Genomic DNA, 18667 nt, shown 5'->3' on the forward strand with positions numbered 1-18667 from the left:
CACTACACAAAGTACGTCACACACACACACACACCACGTCATATGACACTACAAACACACCACACACACAAATCACACAACTCTAGATGATACGAAACAAGACACACAACACGTCACACACACACAACACGTCACACACAAAAACGTCTCACACACAACATGACACACAACCCATCTCACACACACACATAACACAACACGACACACACAACGTGACACACACAGAAACAAATCGCATGTCCCGCACAACACGTCGCAGGTTGCACGGATACACACAACACATTGCACCCACACATGCATGAAAGTCGCGTGAAAAACACACACAGAAACACGTCACACACACAAACACACACAATGCGACACACAACACGACACACAAGACATCACACACTCAAACACGTCTCTCACACACACACAACACGACACAGAACCCGTCTCACACAGACACACACAACACGAAACACAACACGTAACACACACAACATGACACACAACACGTCACACATACAACACATCGCATGTTGTACGTCGCATGGACACACACAACACATTGCACGTCGCACAAACACTTTGCACATCGCATGTCGCACGTCACACCTGCGCACACAACACGTCGCGCGTCGCACGTAACACACACAACACGTCGAATGTCGGACACACAACACGTCGCACATACACTCAGCACGTCGCACGTCATGCGTTGCTCGCCGCACGTTGAACACACAACACGTCACACACAAAAACGTTGCACATCGCACACACAATATGGTGCACGTTGCACGTCGTGCATCACACATACAACATGTCGCATGTCTCACAAGCACACACAACGCGTCAAACACACACAAACAGGTCTCTCACACACACAGACACACACAACACAAAACAACACATAACACACACATGACACACAAGACGTCACACATACAACACATCACATGTTGCACGTCACACGTCTCTCACACACACACAACATGAAACACAACACATCACACACAACATATCACACAGACACAAACACACACAATGACACATGTCACACACACACACACCACGTCACACACCTTCATCGATTGGTCTCCTTAAGAGTTGCTATGGCAACCCCCATTTTCTCGTCTTCTCTGTATCGATATATCTATATCTATATCTTCCTGCTGTATTTTCCCCTGCATGCATCTGATGAAGTGGGCTTTAGCCCATGAAGGTTTATGCTCAGATAAATTGGTTAGTCTCTAAGGTGCCACAAGTCCTCCTCATTCGCTTTTCCTGACTGATTGTGCTGGGGCTCTGCCTGGCTCCAGCGCTCCGGTCCCTCAGCTACCAAGGCCACCTGGGAACCCTGATCGATTCCAGCTTCAAGGAGTGCTGAGATCCATCTGTCTCTTTCTGTGCCTCTGTCTCTCTCTAGGAATAGCCTCCTGACCCTGCCTCCTCTGATCAGTTATAGTTTGTTAGCCCCCCACCCCACCTCCATGGGTGTTTTTGGCTTCTCCATGCACTCTGCAGCAACGCTCCTTGTACCCAAGCTAAAGATCCCTGCAGCCCCAAAAATCCTCGGGGGTTTGCTCAGCAAGTGGATTACGAGCAGAATGGTTGTGGGGTGAAGGTGGGGATAGGGAGGTGCTGAACCTGGGGGCAGAGGAGGGTGGCAGATTAAGGTGTTGCTCCGCCCAGCCCGCTGAGTCCAAGGACGTATGAGGGGACCAGCTTTAAGTTGCTGTTCGATCCAGCCCACTGAGTCCCGGGACACATCAGGGGTCAGCTTGCGAGTGCTGATGACCCAGTCCTCTCTGACATGCCATGTTCATGTGTGTGTGCCTGTGTGTCTGTTCATGTTCATCACATTTGGGGGCTGGAAGACCCCAGCCCTGGGGAACCGAGGTCCTGCAGGGTAGCTCCATTGGGAGGGAACTTGCAGAAGGAAGGAGTAGCGCTCCATAGGAAAACACAAGTGACAAAAGCAGCACATTGAGAGAATTGCACCAGAAGAGTAACCCTAACAAATGGGCAAACTCCAAGGTAAAGGGCAATTCTGGTAACAGCTCATTTGGGGCTTGTTTGGAAGGGGGATAGACGTCATGCTTGCGACAAGGAACCTGCTATGGCAAAAAACAATTTAGCCCTGTGCGCCCTTCCAGACAAGTCTTATGTCCCAAATACTTTGGTTCTTACGGAATAAGTCCCTGAATAATCATGGATCTTGACCAAAAAGGTCGTCACGTCTGAAAAGGAAGAAAGATTGTTGTTGTGTAGACCATGAAACAAGCCCTGCAACTTTTGGACACGTATCCCGACAGTCCACAGGGTGCACATCAAGGAACGTTCAAAGCGAGAAGGGCGTTCTGTTTGGGGAGACTAACCCCCATTGCGCTGACCAGGAGAAGGGGGAAGTGGGAGCCTGCAGCGCCATCTAGCGACCAAAGGAGAAATCGCCGGCTTCTGGACCTGTGTGCGCCCTTGGTTCGGTTCACATGCAAAGCTGTGTCACGCCAGGTTGGGAAAACGGGGTTCTGCTGCACGACATCATCCTCTGGAATGACTCAACCCGATAGGACACCTCCTACGATACACTGCTACGAGTGACGCTCTCAAACAGATTCCCACAGCTCCCCAGCCTCCCCGCACCGGGAGGCAGGTGTGAGAGGATTGTTCTCCCCAACTGACAGAGGGAGAAACGAAGGCTGAGAAAGGCGAAGGGCCTTGTCTTACATCACACAACCTGTCGGGATAGAGTTGGGAACAGGACCCGGGTGTCCTGACTTTCAAATTAATCATCATTCTATGATGAGATAACTGGCTCTGTGGATGAGGGGAAAGCAGTGGACGTGTTGTTCCTTGACTTTAGCAAAGCTTTTGACACGGTCTCCCACAGTATTCTTGCCAGCAAGTTAAAGAAGTATGGGCTGGATGAATGGACTATATGGTGGATAGAAAGTTGGCTAGATTGTCGGGCTCAATGGGTAGTGATCAATGGCTCCATGTCTAGTTGGCAGGTGGTATCTAGTGGAGTGCCCCAAGGGTCGGTCCTGGGGCCACTTTTGTTCAATATCTTCATTAATGATCTGGAGGATGGTGTGGATTGCACCCTCAGCAAGTTTGTAGATGACACTAAACTGGGAGGAGAGGTAGATACACTGGAGGGTAGGGACAGGAAACAGAGGTCCCTAGACAAATTAGAGGATTGGGTCAAAAGAAATCTGATGAGGTTCAACAAGGACAAGTGCAGAGTCCTGCACTTAGGACGGAAGAATCCCATGCACCACTACAGATGAGGGACCGAATGGCTAGGCAGCAGTTCTGCAGAAAAGGACCTGGGGTTACAGTGGATGAGAAGCTGGATATGAGTCAACGGCGTGCCCTTGTTGCCAAGAAGGCCAATGGCATTTTGGGATGTATAAGTAGGGGCATTGCCAGCAGATTGAGGGACGTGATCGTTCCCCTCTATTTGACATTGGTGAGGCCTCATCTGGAGTATTGTGTCCAGTTTTGGGCCCCACACTACAAGAAGGATGTGGAAAAATTGGAAAGAGTCCAGCGGAGGGCAACAAAAATGATTAGCGGACTGGAGCACATGACTTATGAGGAGAGGCTGAGGGAACTGGGGATGTTTAGTCTGCGGAAGAGAAGAATGAGGGGGCATTTGATAGATGTTTTCAACTACCTGAAAGGGGGTTCCAAAGAGGATGGATCTAGACTGTTCTCAGTGGTAGCTGATGACATTACAAGGAGTAATGGTCTCAAGTTGCAGTGGGGGAGGTTTAGGTTGGATATTAGGAAAAACTTTTTCACTGGGAGGGTGGTGAAACACTGGAATGCGTTACCTAGGGAGGTGGTGGAATCTCCTTCCTTAGAAGTTTTTAAGGTCAGGCTTGACAAAACCCTGGCTGGGATGATTTAGTTGGGGATCGGTCCTGCTTTGAGCAGGGGCCTGGACTAGATGACCTCCTGAGGTCTCTTCCAACCCTGATATTCTATGATTCTATGATCAGTCTGGAGTTTCACACATTGAATGATCAGAATAAAGAGACCTGCAATGAGCTACAGACCAACAACCATTCACACTGATTCTTCAGCAAGAGTTTTAGAAGCACAAGAACACCAGCAAGAACCAGGGATGGCTCAGAGACAATCAGCAGCGAGAAGGAGAACAATTCACCAAGCAGATGATTGGTTCTGGCTTATTTGCTGGGCCTTAAACGAGAACAACAAAGTCCTGAATCTCCTCCCTGCCATGAGACCCCCTGCTCAGCCAGTCAGCATTGAGACTCTGGCGGTGGGCTGAGGGTTCCCCGGATGGCCCAGGGATGGCTCAGGTCACCGGTGAGGATCACTCTCAGAGCACGCTTCCTGTCCCATCTCTTTGGGAGGCCTCCCACCATGAGGGCTACAGAGCAGGCCACTCCTCGCCACTGGAGGGAGGGAAGAAGGAAAAGGGAAACCAAAAAAGACAAACCCCAAGAACTCGAAGGGACAAAGGCCTAGCTGGGGTAAAATTGTCCCACCTTAACCTCCTGTTTTCCGTGCCGAGAATTTGGCCAGCACCAGGTGGATCAGGCTGCCTAGGTACCAAACCTCTCTGAGGCTCTTACCTTCTCCACAGGGACGTCTGTCTTCTCGCTCAATGAGCAGTGGGAAAGGAGAAAACTCCAGAGAGGCTCCTCGCGCTCACAAACGAGACCCTGAATTCTCTCTCAGTCCTCAAGGAGACACCTCAAGAAGGAGACTCCCTGCAGCAAAGCCCCGGGGGTCTCTGAGATCCCCCTGCCCTGCAGCCTGTCCTCCCTGGCCGTTGTCGTGGACTCTCTGTGAGGTCACCGCCTCCCAGCCTCCTTTCGCCAATCAGCTGAGTGCTGCAAAAGGCCCTTGTGATGTCACTGCCACCCCCACCCCTGCCCTGCAGGGCTCATGTCCTGCCCCGAGCCGGCTCCAGTGCGTGTTTGAGCTGCTCCCCCTGGGTCACCCCCACACACTCAGTAGTCGTGCAAGGGTTCACGCAGGCCACACGTGGAACCATCAGAGGATGCTCAATGTGCCGCACTCAGTTTTGCAGAGATTTGGAGACTTGAAGGCCAGAAGAGACTGTTAGATCATCTCATCTGGCCCCCCGACACATCACAGGCCTCCTGTATGGCGCAGTAGCGAGTTTTGGACCAAAGCAGACTCGAGAAAGGCATCTCATCAAGGGATGGAGGAAGCACCACTTCCCTTGGTAGCCTGGAGGAAATTGATGCTGTGGGGGGCAGGGAATTGACCCCAAGGCCACACTTGTGAGTCTGTATCATAACACACATGCACAACAGCACTGCGTGAAGTATGTACACGTCACCTTAACTCTGATGTTTCCTAACGTTTAAAGGCCTGGTCTCCAGGGTGTTCTTTGTGCTTCTAGATCTATTGTGGGGAGAGATGCAATCATTTAGTTCAGAGTGGGAGCCGTGTTAGTCTGTATCAGCAAAAAACAAAAACAAAACGAGGAGTAGTTCTGGCACCTTAGAGACTAACATATGTATTTGGGCACATTTGATGGTGTGGCTGATGTGATTAGGTCCTAGGATGGTGTCCCTAGACTAGATATGTGGACAGAGATGGCAATCGGTTTGTTGCAAGGATAGGTTCCTGGGTTAGTGTTTTTGTTGTGTGGTTGCTGGTGAGTATTTGCTTCAGGTTGGGGGGCTGTCTGTAAGCGAGGACCGGCCTGTCTCCCAAGATCTGTGAGATTGAGGGATCCTCCTTCAGAATAGATTGTAGATCCTTGATCCTGCCCTGGAGATCTTTTAGTTGGGGGCTGAAGGAGATGGCTGGTGGCGTTCTGTTCCTTTTTTTGTTGGGCCTGTCCTGGAGTAGGTGACTTCTGGGTATTCTTCCTTTCAGCAGGTGGGGATTCTAGTTTGAAGAATGCTTGATAGAGATCCTGGAGGTGGTTTTTTCTCTGTCCGAGGGATTGGAGCAAATGCGGTTGTATCTTAGAGTTTGGCTGTAGACAACGGATCGTGTGATGTGGTCTGGATGAAAGCTGGAGGCATGTAGGTAAGCATAGCGGTCAGGATAGGGTGGTGTTTATGTGACCATCGCTTATTAGCACTGTAGTGTCCAGGAAGTGGGTGTCGTGTGTGGCCTCTCCTTCTGCCCGTCCACCCCCACGAACATGATGCAGTTCTGCGGTGACCTGGAATCCTACTTTCCACGTCTCTGATGGAAGGAATATTTCCAACACTCATCTGAACAACACACTAATCCACAGAGACCTTCCGACCAACTCGACAAAAAGAAGGATTCTGCCTGAAGGTCGAAACAGCAGACTGGACTTCAACTCGAGTGCTTCAGCCGACAAGCACGGGCTGAAGTGGTCGAAAAGCAGCATCACTTGGCCCATAACCTCAGCCGTGCAGAACACAACACCGTCCACAGCCTCAGGAACAACTCTGACATCCGAATCAAAAAGGCTGACAAAAGAGGTGCCGTCGTCATCATGAATAGGTTGGAATATGAACAAGAGGCTGCTAGGCAGCTCTCCAGCTCCACATCCTCCAGCACATTCCCCTCTGATCCCACTCAGGGTGACCAAGAGAAACTGCAGCATCTGCTCAAGAAACTCCCAGAAAAAGCACAAGAACAAATCTGCACAGACACGCCCCTGGCACCCCGACCAGGGGTCTTCTATCTGCTACCCAAGATCCATAAACCTGGAAATCCTGGACGCCCCGTCATCTCAGGCATTGGCTAGGGGTGCTGGTCGTGTAGGGCCTGAGGAGAGAGTCGACATAGCCAGATAATCCTGCTGTCTGGATGCCAATGCCTGAGATGATTTCATCGCAGTCTCTGACGAGAGGGTTCAGGCTCCAGTGCTCTGCTCTGTTTTCCCAGCCCTGTGCAGGGGGTTGTTTCCAGTTTCAGAAATGGGGCAATGTTCACATACTCCCAATGGGTCTGTGCATAAATCAGGCCCTAAGCCAGGGGCAGGCAAATTTTTGGCCTGATGCCGGATCGGGTTTCAGAAATTGTAGGGAGGGACAGTTAGGGGAGGCTGGGCCTCCTCAAACAGCAAGGCATGGCCCGGCCTTCGCCCCCATCCGACCCCCTCTTCTCGCCCCCTGTTGGCCACCCGGGGCCTCCAGCCCCATCCAACCCCTCTGTTCCCTGAGGGGTCCCAGATCCCCCCGCTCCTTAGAGCCCCCCCCCCACCCCATCCAACCCCCCCTCCTTCCTGTCTGCCCCATCCAACCACCCCTTCTCCCTGACCACCCCGGGACCTCCTGCCCCCATTCATCCCCCTGTCCCCTGCCCTCTCACCGCCCGACCCCATCCGACCCCCAGCCCCTGACCCCCCCCGAACTCCCCTGCCCTCTACCCCACCCCTCCCCGGCTCCCTGCTCCCTGACCGCGCTGCCTGGAGCCCCGGGGGCTGGGGGCGGCTACCCCAGGACCGGTCGCCGGGCCGCGCCACACAGAGCCCCGGGGCCGGCCGGGCTCGTAGCCCCGCTGCCCGGAGCATGGGCCGGCGGCGCCGGGAGCGGAGGCTGCAGGGGGGGAACAGCAGGGGCGGGGCCAGGGGCTCTCCGGAGCTCGGGGCCGGGCGGAACGGCTCAGAGCCCCCAGCGCCCCTTCTGCCCCCTGCCACCCCACCCACCCCCTTCAGACACCCGCCCCCGCTGGTGCACTAGAGTTTCCCCAAGACCCACCAACAGCTGTGAATGGTGTGGAGGAGAAGGTGTTGGTATTTGGTTGTGTATTGGTATTGTGTGTATGTGTCGAGGCTTGTGGGGGCTTTGTGCTGGGGGAGAAGCTGAGCCCTAATTCAGGGCCGGGGCTTCTCTGACTTGGGGTCCTAGAAAGGGAGCCAGCCAGTCAGGCCGTGGCACAGGAGCCAGCAAACAGAGGAGTCTGGGGGGGAGTTTGTCTTGTGGTGCTTGTTGGGGGTTTGTTGTTGCTATGGGGGGTGGGGTTTGGGTGTTTCCCAGATGAACAGGATGTAGGTGGAAAGGCGATGACAGACACAGAGGCAGCAGTGGGAGTGACTCATGTCGTGGAAGACACAATGCAGATGACTGGCTGTGGAAGCTGCCGTACGTCCATGATCCTGGAGGGGGACCTGGTAAGAGTTTTGTCTGCATGAAATGCTGTCTGCTCGAGCTGATGGAGGAGAAGATCTGAGGTTTGGAGATGCAGGTGGAAAGTCTGGTTGAGTTTAGAAAGGGGTTTGAGCAGCTGATGGAGCAAAGACATGAGGTATCTGAAGGGAAAAGCTCAGACTTGCAGATGGAAGCAGGACTGAGGAATTCTGAGGAGAGACAGCTGGGTGAGGAAAGTGGTCAGTGGAAGCATGTGACTAGAAGAACCAGGCAGAGGAAAAGACGGGCTCGTGAAGGAGAAATAGAGCTCAGGAATCGGTTCTGAGAGTTGGAAAATGAAGAAGGGGCTCAGCAGGTAGTCACTGAAGGTGGAGGGGCAAGAAAGAAGAGAAGAGCTGCTAGTCCTATTGGAAACGGGGAAGAGTCAATGGAGACTACACCAAATATGAGCCCCACGAGGATACAGGATGGGTTGAAGAGGATTACAAGGGAGAATAGGAATGGAAAGAACTTGCAGCCAGAGGGAACAGGGGATAGACTGGAGAATAGCATCGTCATCGTGGAAAGGCAGGGCTACGTGATCGGGGACTCTTTACTGAGAAGACTAGACAGGCCTGTAACCAGAGCTGATCCAGAGAATAGGAGGGTGTGCTGTCTTCCAGGTGCTAAGATATGGGATATAGATGTGAGGTTGAAAAGGATCCTAAAGGGAGCGGGAAAGAATCCCCTATTTATCCTTCATGTGGGAACAAATGATACGGCTAGATTCTCGCTGGAAAGGATTAAGGGAGACTGTGCTATCCTGGGGAAGACGCTTAAGGAAATCGAGGCTCAGGTGATCTGTAGTGGGATTTTGCTGTTCCTGGAGAAGGGCAACAAAGGCGTGACAAGATGGCTCACGCAATGGTGCTAGAAGGAGGGCTTTGGGATGTCTGGCCACTGGGAGGCATTCCTGGACAGAGGACAGTTCTCTCGGGATGGACTTCATCTGAGTAGGGAAGAAAATAGACTTCTAGGATAGAGGCTGGCACAACTGATTAAGAGAGCTTTGAACTAGGAATCTGGGGGAGATGGTTGGTTGGGGGATGTCCAGGTAATGTCCACGCCGGATTTTAGCCTTGAGAGGGAAGAAAACAAAGTAAGACAGGATACAGCCGTGGGTAGGAGAATGGCTATAAGGAGGAAGGGCAGTGTGGACACCAGTCTAATATTTTCTACTGGCTGTAGAATGACCGTGCCTCATTGGGTAAAGAACGTGAGCGAGGCCAAACAGCAAAAATGAAGATGTTTGTACACCAATGCGAGGAGCCTAGGTAACAAAATGGAGGAACTAGAGCTAAGGGGCAGGAAGTGAAACCAGATATTCTAGGGATAACAGAAACAGGGTGGAATAGTCGTCATGACTGGACTACGGGTATTGAAGGGTATGTGCTGTTTAGGAAAGACTGAAATAAAGGTAAAGGTGGTGGAGTAGCATTGTCTATCAATGAGGCGGTAGACTGTAAAGAAATCAGCGATGGAATGGATAAGACAGAGTCCGTCTGGGCAAAAATGACATTGGGGAAGAAAACTACTCGAGCCTCCCCTGGGATAGTGCTTGGAGTGTGCTAGAGACCGCCGGGATCTAATGTGGATATGGATCGAGCCCTCTTTAATGTTTTTAATGAAGTAAACACTAATGGAAACTGCGTGATCATGGGAGACGTTAACCTCCCAGATATAGACTGAGGGACGAGTGCTAGTAATAATAATCAGGCTCAGATGTTCCTAGATGCTGTTAGATGGATTCCTTCATCAAGTAGTTGCTGAACCGACAAGAGGGGGTGCCATTCTAGATTTGGTTTTGGTGAGAAGTGAGGACCTCCTAGAAGAAATGGTTGGAGGGGACAATCTTGGTTCGAGTGATCATGAGCTAATTCAGTTCCAAATGAATGGAAGGATCAACAAAAAATAAATCTGCAACTAGGGTTTTTGATTTCAAAAGGGCTGACTTTGAAAAATGAAGGAAATGAGTTAGGCAAGTGGATTGGACTGAAGAACTTTAGGGATCTAAAGGCAGAGGAGGCCTGGGATTACTTAAAATCAAAGCTGCAGAGCTATCAGAAGCCTGCATCCCAAGAAAGGGGGAAAAATTCATAGGCAGGAGTTGTAGACCAAGCTGGATGAGCAAGCATCTCGGAGAGGTGATTAAGAAAAAGGAGAAAGCATACAGGGAGTGGAAGATGGGAGGGATCAGCAAGGAAAGCTACCTTCTTGAGGTCAGAATATGAAGGGATAAAGTGAGAAGGACCTGGCAAAGAGAATTAAAACCAATTGTAAAAGGTTCTATAGCCATGTCAATCAGAAGAAAACCAAGAAAAAAGAAGTGGGACCGCTAAGCACTGAGGATGGAGTGGAGGTCAAGGATAATCTAGGCATGGCCCAACATCGAAACAAATACTTTGCCTCAGTCTTTAATAAGGCTAATGTGGATCTTAGGGATAATGGTAGCATGACAAATGGGAAGGAGGAGATGGAGGTAGATATTACCATATCTGAGGTAGAAGCGAAACTCGAACAGCTTAATGGGACTAAATCGGGGGGCCCAGATAATCTTCATGCAAGAATATTAAAGGAACTGGCACATGAAATTGCAAGCCCATTAGCAAGAATTTGTAATGAATCTGTCAACTCAGGGGTTGTACCGTTTGATTGGAGAATTGCGAACATAGTTGCTATTTTTAAGAAAGCGGGGGGGGAAAGTGATCTGGGTAACTACAGGCCTGTTAGTTCGACATCTGTAGTATGCAAGGTCTTGGAAAAAATTTTGAAGGAGAAAGTAGTTAAGGACATTGAGGTCAATGGTAAATGGGACAAAATACAAGATGGTTTTACAAAAGGTAGATCATGCCAAACCAACCTGATCTCCTTCTTTGAGAAAGTAACAGATTTTTTAGACAAAGGAAACGCAGTGGATCTAATTGACCAAGATTTCAGGAAGGCGTTTGATATGGTGCCACATGGGGAATATTAGTTAAACTGGCAAAGATGGGGATCAATATGAATATCAATATGAAAATTGAAAGATGGATAGGGAAATGGTTAACAGGGAGATTATAGCGGGTCCTGCTGAAAGGTGAACTGTCAGGCTGGAGGGAGCTTACCAGTGGAGTTCCTCAGGGATCAATCTTTGGGACCAATCTTATTTCATCTCCCTCCCTCAGCTCAGTGATGGCCTGAATTGCCCCTTCTCCCGGCAGAGCCAGAGGATTGGAAGCAGCAACATCAAACCCCTGTGTGGCTCGCAGGAATGAACACAAACACGCCCTTGTAGCTGGACAGATGGTTAGTTTTACCCCTGGGATACTACAAGGCTAAAGAGAAAGGTGGTGGCCCCACATCTAAGTAATGAAACACAACACAGTCATCATCGTTCTGCCCATAGAATCATAGAATATCAGGGTTGGAAGGGACCCCAGAAGGTCATCTAGTCCAACCCCCTGCTCGAAGCAGGACCAATTCCCAGTTAAATCATCCCAGCCAGGGCTTTGTCAAGCCTGACCTTAAAAACCTCTAAGGAAGGAGATTCTACCACCTCCCTAGGTAACGCATTCCAGTGTTTCACCACCCTCTTAGTGAAAAAGTTTTTCCTAATATCCAATCTAAACCTCCCCCATTGCAACTTGAGACCATTACTCCTCGTTCTGTCATCTGCTACCATTGAGAACAGTCTAGAGCCATCCTCTTTGGAACCCCCTTTCAGGTAGTTGAAAGCAGCTATCAAATCCCCCCTCATTCTTCTCTTCTGCAGACTAAACAATCCCAGCTCCCTCAGCCTCTCCTCATAAGTCATGTGCTCTAGACCCCTAATCATTTTTGTTGCCCTTCGCTGGACTCTCTCCAATTTATCCACATCCTTCTTGTAGTGTGGGGCCCAAAACTGGACACAGTACTCCAGATGAGGCCTCACCAGTGTCGAATAGAGGGGAACGATCACGTCCCTCGATCTGCTCGCTATGCCCCTACTTATACATCCCGAAATGCCATTGGCCTTCTTGGCAACAAGGGCACACTGTTGACTCATATCCAGCTTCTCGTCCACCGTCACCCCTAGGTCCTTTTCCGCAGAACTGCTGCCTAGCCATTCGGTCCCTAGTCTGTAGCGGTGCATTGGATTCTTCCATCCTAAGTGCAGGACCCTGCACTTATCCTTGCCCCTTTATACTTCTACTGTCTCGCTCCCACCACCCTCGCCCTCTGTGGGTTCAGTGCGAGTGCCGCCCTCAGTGCTTCCTACACACACAGACTCACACACACATCTTGCAAGGAAAACCTCACCACGGAGTCACATGCACCTGTTGCTTCCCTGCACCCCTGCTCTCCAGAATCCAATCCCAAGGAATTGGCCGGTCAGGTTTCCAGTCCCCTCACGGGTCATTCCCTCACTCGAGCAAAGGGGCACATCTCAATTCTCAGCTGGCTCAGTCGAGCTGCATCGTTCTTGTTTCCACTCAGTCAGGTTTGAGGCCTCTTTCGCATCCTGTCTTTGAGAAGAGAGCCAGAAACTACTCTCTGAAATAGCAAATGCAGGAGGACGTGTTATCGCTCCTGCCCCAACACAGACAGACAAAGAGAGAAATGTTCTCGCTTTGAGGGTGGGACTCCCTGCCCTTGGCCAGAGACGAGCACCTCTCTTTGAGCTTTGTCGCTCATTCAGCTTTTCTTTCAGCAGGGAGCCCGAGAGCTCAGGTGCTGGAGCGCTGCGTTGGTCAGTGAAGCTCGGTGAGCTCCAATGTCACTCGGCTCTTCTACCAGCAAGGCAAAACACAGGAAGGATTTCCTCCTTTGACAATACTGGGGTTGTCTGAGGGTCTGTCCACACTGCACACTGAGCCTGTCTCTATGTGGCCTGGGCTTGCTGACTTGTGTTGCCAAGCCGGTGTTTGAGCATCCAGACTGCAGGGGAAACTCAGGCCTCACACTGTGTCTTTCTGTCAAGGTTCCTTCCCCACTCTGAACGCTAGGGTACAGATGTGGGGACCTGCATGAAAACCTCCTAAGCTTACTTTTACCAGCTTAGGTTAAAACTTCCCCAAGGTACAAACTATTTTACCTTTTGCCCTTGGACTTTCGCTGCTACCACCAAAAGTCTAACCGGGTTTTTTATTAGGAAAGAGCCGTTTGGAAATGTCTTTCCCCCAAAAATCCTCACCAAAACATTGCACCCCCCTTCTTGGGGAAGGTTCGGTAAAAATCCTCACCAATTTGCATAGGTGACCACAGACCCAGACCCTTGGATCTTAAGAACAATAAAAAAGCATTCAATTTCTTAAAAGAAGAATTTTAATAGAAGAAAAAGTAAAAAGAATCACCTCTGTAAACTCAGGATGGTAAATACCTTACAGGGTAATTAGATTCAAAACATCGAGAATCACTCTAGGCAAAACCTTAAATTACAAAAAGACACACAGACAGGAATATCCATTCCATTCAGCACAGCTTATTTTCTCACCCATTTAAAGGAATCATAATCTAACGCATACCTAGCTAGATTACTTACTAAGTTCTAAGACGCCATTCCTATTCTGTCCCCGGCAAAAGCATCACACAGACAGATCCAGACCCTTTGTTTCTCCCTCCACCCAGCTTTTGAAAGTATCTTGTCTCCTCATTGGTCATTTTGGTCAGGTGCCAGCAAGGTTATCCAAGCTTCTTAACCCTTTACAGGTGAGAGGGTTTTTCCTCTGGCCAGGAGGGATTTCAAGGTGGTTAGCCTTCCCTTTCTATTTATGACTCTCTCCTACCGCAGTAAGTCGTCCCAAGTTACGCTCTCCTGCTGCGTGAATAACAGAGCTGGATTTGACATCGCTTCGGTCGACTTACTGCTGTGTCTACACTGGGCTGGGTCCACAGGAAACGCTCTTCGATTGACTTGTGCAGACCCCTGTCACTAAATAACCCCTCAAAGGAGAATGAAGGTGTGTGGGATGCAAATGGAGAAAAGGTTCATTTCCAAAGAAGGGGTGGTAAGAAGCAGGATTCCTGGGCGGGGGGCAGGAGGGTGTGGTTTGCACTGTTGTTGCCCAGGGTGGGAATGGGGAACTGGGCTCTGGCTTAAAGCGGTGTCGGGCTTCGAGGGGCTGGGTTCAGAGCTGGAGGTTCGGGTGGGGGTGAGGGTTGGGCTACAGTTTTGGTTCAGGGGTTTCGAGCTGGGGGGCAGGTTATGGGGTCAGGGTTCCAGTTGGGTTCCGGGTAGGGGGTGGGGTTTAGATTTGGGGGGAGGGTTTGGCCAGCAGCAGCAGAGAAGTGCGGGTGGCAATGGGGTGCCAGCCAATAGTGGTAAGTCGGGGGTCTTTTAGGTTGTTTTAGTGTCCGTAGCACCCTAGGGAGGGGGTAGGGTCATGTTTACGACAGGGGGCTAAAGTGTTGGGGAAGGGGGTGGCAAGTTGAGCCATCCCACTTCGCACTTCCCACACGGACACGCACAATACGTCCAACGCACGGACGCACACACGTCACACACACACGATGACACAAAACGGCACACAACACGACACACAAAAATACACACGATACAAACACACGCACAACACGACACAGAAAGCATCACACACAAAACATCACACACACGACCCACAACATGTCACACACACACACACACACTCAACACAACACGACCCACAACACGTCTCACACTCAACATGACCTACAACACGTCTCACAACACGTCTCACACACACTCAACAACACACAGCACGTTGCATGTACGTCGCACACACACAACGTCACACACACAGTTTGTCGCATGTCGCACGTATCACGTCACGTACATGTCGCACTGCGCACATGCACAACACGTCGCACGCACGCACACACTACATGTCACAGACACGACGCACACAACACGACAGATGACACAAAATGGCACACGACACAAAATGGCACATGACATTGAGACATACACGACCCTGGCCAGTCTCGGTGAGTAAGTGTCTGGTATGGTGAGGACTTTGCTCACGCCCCACCTGAGTCCGGGTAGGGAAGCCCAGTAAATTAGGGTTCGGTTTGTAAGAAAAGGTTCCTGATCAGCTGTGGTTACGAGGGAGAAAAAGTCCCATTTTCAGAGGCTGCTCGTTTCTCTGGTCAGGAACGGTGTCTCCTCCGCAGCAGAAGGTTGGATCCAAGAGGATGACTCCAGGTGGTGAGTTGCTTGCCCTGCTCTCATGTTTCTCTGTCTTCTCTCGTGTGTTCGCCAACTCTCTCTTTCTCTTGTCTCCTCTGCTCTCCTCGTGCCGTGTCCCTTCACAGGACACGGGTAGGTGTGCATTCCCACAGGTGAGGTCTCGGGAGCCATGGAGAAATCGGAGCGGAGGAAAATCATGCCGGGCAGTGGGTGCGAGCGTGGAGCGGTGACTGTCAGGGTTAACTCTGTCTCGGTTCATCGCGTGGGGCTGATGCGCGGATGAAGGCAAGATTTCCAGCACCAATGGGGCATTGTATAATGATAGCCTACGCGATGTGGCCCACTGAGATGGTAACTTCTTTGTTTTTCCTCCTTGGTCTGGGCTTAGTACAAACCGTTGACTCCCCTCATCAGATGGAAAGCGAGCGAGAGCGGTGAGCCTGCGAGCACTGTTGATGCAGCCAGGAGTCGTCCGGTTGGCAGCGGAGCAGTCGCGAATGTCAGTGAGATAAGTGTCTGGTTTGGTTAAGGCTTTGCTCACGGCCCGCCTGGCTCCAGGAGGGACTCCCCATTAGCTGAGGCTGGGTTTGTAAGAAAAGGTTCCTGACCAGCTGTGGTTAGGAGAGAGACAAGGTCCCCATTTTCAGGGGCTGCTCATTCCTCTGGCCAGGAACGGTGTCTCCTTCGCAGGAGAAGGTGTCATGTAGGAGGATGACTCCAGCTGGTGAGTTGCTTGCCTTCCTCCCATATTTTTCTCTCTTCTCTTGTGTGTTGGCCAACTTCTCAGTCTCTCTCTCCTCTGCTCTCCTGGTGCCGTCTCCCTTTGTAGGACACGGGTAGGTGTGCATTCCCACGGGTGAGGTCTCGGGAGCCATGGAAAAGTCGGAGCGGACGAAAATCATGCAGGGCAGTAGAAAGGCTGCTGAAAGTACCTGAAGAGACAAAGGAAATGAGAAGGGGGAAGTCCAGACTAAGACAGGAGTCTAGTCTGTAAAGAGAAACAACGGGAAGTCTAAGCTACAGAAACTCTTCAAGTTGCCGAAAGACATTTAGGATGGGAAATTACTTCTTGAATCCAGGCTCTTTAAGATCTTAGGCTTAGTATGTGTGTGTATTTGTATTTGCTTAGTAATCTGCCTTCTTCTGTTTGCTATCCCTTATAATCACTGAAAATCTACCTTTTCTAGTGAAACTATTTTTGGTTTATTATTATTAAACTCAGTTTGTGCAACTGGTGCCCCGTGAGGAAATGATTTGTGTATTACTCCAAGGGGCCGCCCAGTGTCATAGAATCATAGAATATCAGGGTTGGAAGGGACCTCAGGAGGTCATCTAGTCCAACCCCCTGCTCAAAGCAGGACCAATCCCCAAACAAATCATCCGAGCCAGGGCTTTGTCAAGCCTGACCTTAAAAACTTCCAAGGAAGGAGATTCTACCACCTCCCTAGGGAACGCATTCCAGTGTTTCACCACCCTCCTAGTGAAAAAGTTTTTCCTAATATCCAACCTAAACCTCCCCCACTGCAACTTGAGACCATTACTCCTTGTCCTGTCCTCTTCTACCACTGAGAATAGTCTAGAACCATCCTCTCTGGAACCACCTCTCAGGTAGTTGAAAGCAGCTATCAAATCCCCCCTCATTCTTCTCTTCTGCAGACTAAACAATCCCAGTTCCCTCAGCCTCTCCTCATAAGTCATGTGTTCCAGACCCCTAATCATTTTTGTTGCCCTTCGCTGGACTCTCTCCAATTTATCCACGTCCTTCTTGTAGCGTGGGGCCCAAAACTGGACACAGTACTCCAGATGAGGCCTCACCAATGTCGAATAGAGGGGAACGATCACGTCCCTCAATCTGCTTGCTATGCCCCTACTTATACATCCCAAAATGCCATTGGCCTTCTTGGCAACAAGGGCACACTGCTGACACATATCCAGCTTCTCGTCCACTGTAACCCCTAGGTCCTTTTCTGCAGAACTGCTGCCTAGCCATTCGGTCCCTAGTCTGTAGCTGTGCATTGGGTTCTTCCGTCCTAAGTGCAGGACCCTGCACTTATCCTTATTGAACCTCATCAGGTTTCTTTTGGCCCAATCCTCCAATTTGTCTAGGTCCCTCTGTATCCTATCCCTGCCCTCCAGCGTATCTACCACTCCTCCCAGTTTAGTATCATCCGCAAATTTGCTGAGAGTGCAATCCACACCATCCTCCAGATCATTTATGAAGATATTAAACAAAACCGGCCCCAGGCCCGACCCCTGGGGCACTCCACTTGACACCGGCTGCCAACTAGACATGGAGCCATTGATCACTACCCGTTGAGCCCGACAATCTAGCCAACTTTCTACCCACCTTATAGTGCATTCATCCAGCCCATACTTCTTTAACTTGCTGACAAGAATACTGTGAGAGACCGTGTCAAAAGCTTTGCTAAAGTCAAGAAACAATACATCCACTGCTTTCCCTTCATCCACAGAATCAGTAATCTCATCATAGAAGGCGATTAGATTAGTCAGGCATGAGCGACCCTTGGTGAATCCATGCTGACTGTTCCTGATCACTTTCCTCTCGTGTAAGTGCTTCAGAATTGATTCCTTGAGGACCTGCTCCATGATTTTTCCGGGGACTGAGGTGAGGCTGACTGGCCTGTAGTTCCCAGGATCCTCCTTCTTCCCTTTTTTAAAGATTGGCTGTTGGTCAAGGAGGGAAATGATTTGTGCATTACCCTGAGTGGCCACCGAGTGTCACTGTTGCTCCATGAGGGAAATTGTTGGTGCATTACCCTGAGTGGTGTGAAGGAAAAGTTAGCATATGTGACTCCATTTTGGTTTGAGGCCCACCATTGTCTAAAAGCAAGCACATCATGCACCAGCAGGAGTGTTTCTTAGATGCTGCATTCCTGTGAAAATCCTCCGCCCCCCGCCCTTGTCTCCAGCCTGTTTTATCTCCCGGTTTCTGTTCTTTGTCTGTTCCTAACTCCCTGCCTCCTGGCCTTGATGTGGGCCTCCCATCCTGATCAGAAAAGTTACTGGTGCATTGCTTTAGGACCATGCAATGTAGTTGAAGTCATGGTTTAGCGCGGGGAATGTACCTAGCCGGGATAGGTGGTAGGTAAGGGAAGGGTTTGTCTATTGGCTAAGGTTTCCGATGCACGAGGGCAACGTGCTTTGCTGAAAGGTCTATAATCTTTGTATAACCTGCATGCGGGGTCCCCTCCTGATGAGCAGGGGGGCACCACGCTCGAGCGTAATAAACTTAGTCTTTTTGGGAACCCTGCAGTTGTGGACTTCGTTCGTGTGCCTCAGCCTAGACTCGACCTGTGCGGGACCAATTGGGTACAATTCGCAGCAGTTCCTGTGCGTGACCTATCGGGTATAATTCGCAGCAGCTTGTGTGCGTGACCTGTCAGGTATAATTCGTGACAGTGGCCACCCACTCTCA

This window comes from Natator depressus, unplaced genomic scaffold (assembly GCF_965152275.1).
Source record: "Natator depressus isolate rNatDep1 unplaced genomic scaffold, rNatDep2.hap1 scaffold_35, whole genome shotgun sequence".
Taxonomy (NCBI): Eukaryota; Metazoa; Chordata; order Testudines; family Cheloniidae; genus Natator; species Natator depressus.